This window comes from Rhineura floridana, chromosome 5 (assembly GCF_030035675.1).
Source record: "Rhineura floridana isolate rRhiFlo1 chromosome 5, rRhiFlo1.hap2, whole genome shotgun sequence".
Classification (NCBI taxonomy): Eukaryota; Metazoa; Chordata; class Lepidosauria; order Squamata; family Rhineuridae; genus Rhineura; species Rhineura floridana.
In genome coordinates this window covers 114369109-114375108 of record NC_084484.1, presented here as the reverse complement: position 1 = coordinate 114375108, position 6000 = coordinate 114369109, and positions in this window count along the sequence as shown.

The window sequence follows — 6000 nt, the reverse complement described above, 5'->3', positions numbered from 1 at the left end:
ACTACCAACTGGGAGGGAGGGAAAATAGCATCCAGAAGCTTGAAAGGGAGAAGGTGAAATGCTCTCATGGAGTGCATTCCAGCAGCAGATAGGACCAGACCCCAAAGTAGGCAGGGCCAGACAATCTTCACTCACACAAACACACACACACATCCTTGACACACCTTAGCACAGGGGCAGCCAATGTGGTGCCCTTGGACTGCAGCTCCCAAATCCCTCACCACTGGCCGGATCTTATGGGAGCTGGAGTCCAATATCTGGAAGGCACCACATTGGCTACTTTGGCCTTAGGACATTGTTAATTGACTACAATCTTAATAGAAAAGCTAACACTATAATCCATTCCTCACACTATTATTTACTTTATTACCATCTAACACCTTCCAAAGACCAATACAAGTGAAACAAAAATGACCTCCCATCCCCCTGAGTCCTGACAAAATCAGCACTATAGCATTCTGGCACTATTGCTGCATTTCCTTGCTCACTTTTTCTAAATCTTACAGATACCACAGAGGCACAGAGGCAAGAAATGAATCCATATATAGCATGGATGGGGTGCTGAACTTCTGCTTCCATCAGCCCCAGCCAGCATGGCCAATAGTCAGGTAAAATGGGAGGTGTAGTCTATCTGTAAGGCTACAGGGTCCCATACTTGATATATATAGAGATGGTCACAAAACGTCTGGTGAATGTCTCATCAGGTATATAATGGTCCATCCCAGCTCAAGCGTAAACAGAGGACACCACTCCTTTCACAAATGACATTTGGAAAATCTCCATCAGTACCAGTTTTTACCATTTTCAACTGGCCATTGTAAGAAGCACTCACAGTTTTCATCAACCCAATTCCCTGGGCTGATAAAATCTTGAGATTTTGCAATCAGCTGAACTCCAGCAAAAGATCATACTTATGTCAATTTTCTGAGATAGTTCAGATCCTTTACTTCACAGAATGATCTGTGTGCTCCAAGAAAACTGGCATTCTTTCTTTCTGTTGTTCAGCTTGTTGGGAAGGACAGGCATCAGTTCAAAAATATTCTAAAGAAAAGAGTGACCTCCCCTTTTACAGCCTTATTAGATACATTCAGTTGCTGGTTGTTGGAAAAACTTGGTGACTTTTCACGTCTTTAGAGCTACACGTGTGCAGCATTAGGCCTGTCATCAATAAAAGGACAATGAAGGATGAGAAGAACATCACCCCAACCTAAGATTTTCTCCCATAATTGTCACAAATCATAATGGTAACAGACCCCATTGAAATGTTCTCAATTCTCTTGACATCAAATAATAAAATGCACTACATCCCTCTGTTCAAGTTCTTTTGTTCTATTTCAGTACACTACTTAATTCACTATGAAACTTGGTTTTCAAAAGCAATGGATGTGCTCAGCACGTATCATTAATAACATGAGGCTAAATTAACTATCGTCTTTCTTGTTTAATTTAGAGTAACTCGGGTGAAGAGACAAGTTAGCCTGGATTTACACTGTTGACAAAGTGCAAAACTTCAAAAGTCCATAAAATCCTGTAACCTTCATGTCTCCACCATCTGTTACACAGTGACATATCCATATGATATAAATGATTTAAATTGCCTCTTGGCAGAATCATAGGATGGTTATTAGGAAAGGATCAGGTCCTTTCTTCCCTGTGTATTATCAAGAAAAGTGGTAATGTGACCAAGATTTAACCACCTCTCATTATATGGATGCTGTCCAGATAATGTTTGTTTGTGAATACATAGTGGTGGTTTGGATAGCAAGTACATTCTCATCTCAACTGATGCCTCTGAGTATCTTTTACTGCTAAGCTAATCAGCCCAGACTCTTTTATTTCCATGCTGTTGGGGGTGGTGGTTAATCTTTGCAGGGGGAATCTCAGAACTTTAATGTGAGGGGGTCACGTTTTCCTTTAAAGATAAGTGGGTGGCTTTGCAGCTACCTCAGGAGATGGCTAAGGTTACATTCAAATTTGGGAGAGAATGTCCCTTGGGAATGACATTGTGTTGGCTAATGGGGGCAGCCATCTTTTCCCAAAAAAATCCCTCTGGGAACAATGCTGTGTCATGACATAGTAGCCTAACCACCACTTGAAGTGGCAGCAAAGCCATTTCTCTTCCTCAGTTTTTCTTTCTTTTTTCATCAGTTCTATTGCACCTCTAGGATTGGATATTGTGAACAAGAGGTAGAGGTATAATATCATCCACAGACTCAGGACACTTCATCCCAAACCTCTGGATGAGGATCATGAGTTGCGCATCCTGTTTTTACACTTTTTCTCTAATGTTGGTGTCACAGGTGAACTGTGAGTAAGTCAGGAGGTGGGACTGAGATGTTGTGCTAGGGAGTCATAACCATGGAACAGACCAAAAGATACTAGATCTAGGAAGACCATCACTCCTTAGCCAAAGACCCAGTCCAAACAGGATGCCCCTTATAGCCTTCCCTGTATAGGAGGGCCCAATTACTAGCTTGGATGTGCACAGCCTGAGAATATGTCACTGGCCAAGAAGATGCTCAATGCCCCCATCTGGAAACTTCCCATATGGGATAGCTGCACACAGAGTTGATGGGTTCCCACATCCCAGCTCTGGACACAGCAGCTTCTGACAGTTTGAAAAAGGAGCTTACAACTCTCCTCCCCCCCCCCCGGGGAAGATGTGTGTGCTGTCCATACACTGAAAGCTGCCTGCTGAGATGTTACAGAAATCGCAAAACAGGAAATGCAAGTCACATGGACATCCTAGGAACACAGGAAGCTTACCTTATACAGAGTCAGGTCATTGGTCCATCTAATTCAGGATTTTCAACACTGACTAGCAACTCTCCAGGGTTTCAGGCAGGGGTCTCTCTCAGCCCTACCTGAAGTTGCCAGAGACTGAACCAGGGACCATCGGCATGCAAGGCAGGTCACTGATCTGTGTTCCTTCCCCAATTAAATGTTCATTCAAATGTATGCAGCCACTCCAATTTGATGGCTCATTGTACATTTCAGGGAAAGAGAGCTTCCAAAAGAAGAGAGAACTTCAAAAACCTATCAAAGCACTTTCAAGCTCTTTTCTGGAACATTAAGCCTCTTTCTTCTCACATCTGTTGCATCTCTCTTGCTATTTTTTCTTCTTTTGTACTTTTTTTTTGTAATTTTCGCAATGACAATATGGATGCAGGGAAATGGAAAAGAATGGCGCTAAGTGGAAGAAATAATACGCGCATCGTGAACCTGTCTTCACTCAAAATAATCAATAAAATGTTGAAAACTAAATAAGATTAAACTACATTTTCTGTCCCTTAACATTTCAGTATTGGTTCTAGCCTTAATTTTAATGCAGACACAGAAACCAAACACAGAGAATAAGCTTGTAAAAGTTACTATGGTTTCATTGCCTACAGTACTCTTGTGTACAACAAATTAGGAATTATGCCAATTTTTACAACCCAAGTTGAGGCCAAGTGTTCCACTTCCAGTGGCTTTTGAGAAAGTTTTATCCTCTCAATAAATCAAAACAATAAATGTCTACAGTAATGGGCAGAAGGTTGAGTACAAATGTATTCTTCAGTTATAGGTTTATTATACAGCTATGAGAGTGGCTGTATACTATAGCCAGCATTAATTTTTCACATTCCGCCATGTTAAATGGAAAATACCCCCATGCCATTCTGCTGCTTCCCATAAGCGCATTTCAAAACAAAATCTTACAAAACTTATAGTTTTGAACTCAGAAATGCTTGCTTAACAATCCTCTATGTTTTCATGGCAATAGACAAAACACTCAGAGAATCTAGAGTTCAAAGTCTAAAACAAGAGGGGGGAAATCCAGACCCCTGTTGGACTTTTTTCTGTCAGTGGTTTCATAATCTGTTGAAATTCATTAACAATCAGCCATGTTCACAGAGTACATGTAATCCTATTAATGACCTTGCTCCATGGTCTGACCTTCCTCTTCTGCAGTTTAAACGTTTAAAAAATGCATGGCTGATTTTAATTAATTTAATAAAGGTAACATTGGAGTCTATGATAAGTGCAGGCATGCTCAGTAAGAACCAACTGTCAGTGTTCTAAAAGCCAGACTAACAAGTGTTTGGCTTGGCTAATCAGGAGGTCACCCCCACGCCAGATCTTTATTCCACTTTAAATAGTCAGGGCTTCCCCCAAAGAATCCTGGGAAGTGTAGTTTGTGAAGAGTGTTGAGAGTTGTTATGAGACTCCTATTCCCCTGACAGAGCTCTAGTGGCCAGAGAATCTGGGGACTGTAGTTCTACGAGGGGAATGGGGTGTCTCCTAATAACTCTCAGCACCCTTCACAAACTACACTTCCCAGGATTCTTTGGAGGAAGCCATGACTGCTTAAAGTGGAAAAAAGGTCTGGTGTGGATGTGGCCAGGGACAGATTTGGTTTAAATTTGGTGGGAGACTACATACTTTCCTGTTTCCATTCTCACACTGCAAGAGCAGGAGAAATACTGGGATTTTTTTTGCACACTGGGGAGTTGAAGGCTGCAGCCACTTTTTTCTTGCTCTTTCCTACTTGCTGTGCCATCATAAGCAGCAGCAGAACTGCAAAGGTCAGTGACCCAGTAGGCCACCATGTTCTACCCTGATGGGTCACTCAAGATAGCACTACATCATGATACATCCTAACAGAAATATTATGAGAGGGAAATATGGCAGCCCCCACTGGCTGTGAGAATCATGGGTACAATTCTTCCAAACCGTATCTAGGGCCTGGCAACTCCTACTTCAACTTTTGGTTGGGATCATGGTTCAACAGAGAAGGGTTAAACCTCCCTGCATGCTGCAGTCCCAGTGAAAAAAAGGGGTCAGTGTGCCTGTTATTATTTGTTAATCCTTGATGTAGTTTCTGATAATGCATTCAGCATCACGTCTCTCAGTAGCTTTGGGTTCCATTGCTACTGCTTACTCCACTTGCACTTGCCCGCCGAAGTTCTTTCCTACCTATTTCTCCTTTGCCTGTTCCATCGTTTCTCCTTGCTTCCCTGCAGAACCAGGCCTTCTGTCCTTCCTTTGCCCCCTCCTGTTCACTAGCAATAGAAGCACATGCAGTGAAACAGTGCTTGCAGTATGAATGCAGTCTTGGGTATCAAGTCAGGACCGCCAGCTCTAGGCCACTCTTAATAGTGACCGTGGGTAAAGGTTGGAGTATTTCCTCCTCTAATTTGACTCAAACTCTCCCATTTCCCTAGCAAAAAACAAAAGAGAGTTTTACGTCTTTTACTGTATATGCCAGTTCCAATTCCCCCAAATAAGAACATTATCAGAAGGAACAGTCGTACAGTATGTGCGTAAGTGCCATAGGAGTTTCCATGTTCCCTGCAGAAGGCTTCTTGGGAGGACATTTTCTGTGCTTCTCCATGATTCTGTTACAGTTTACCTGTATGATTTTATGATTTATCCTTTGTTGTTACTTTAACAAGCAACTTCTGTATTTGTAATCTATAAGAAACTGCAAACCAGAGCAAAAAAGCTAAGAATAACTGCAGCCACCTCTTCTATCATTACACAAGATTAGATGGGAACAACTGAACAATTGCTGTAAACAACATAATCCCCTAACATTTGAAAATAGTTGAACACAGAGAGGTGTAGTTCAGTCCTGTGTGTTGTTACTCAGAAGTAAGTCTCACGGGGTTTAATGTCTCATAAGCATGCATATCATTGTAACCAAGAGTTGTGGGGTCATGACAAGGGGTTAAGGCAGGGAGAGAGAACTTTTTTCAGTCTAACGCATATTCCCTTCTGAGGGTTGTACACCAGTGATGGGTGGGGTCAGAAGGAAAAGTGGGCAGAGCTGCAAATGCAAATTTCACCTTTGTACAATTGGGTAGTTCCTACGCCCCTCTACATCTTCCGCCCAGAGACAAGTCGGAGGCATTATGTCTCCAGCATCTTATGAGCCAATCAGCTTGAAAGGGGAGTGTGTTAACCACTGAGGAGTGTCTTCTTAAATGCTTCACAGCCCTTTCCTGCTGACTGGAGCCA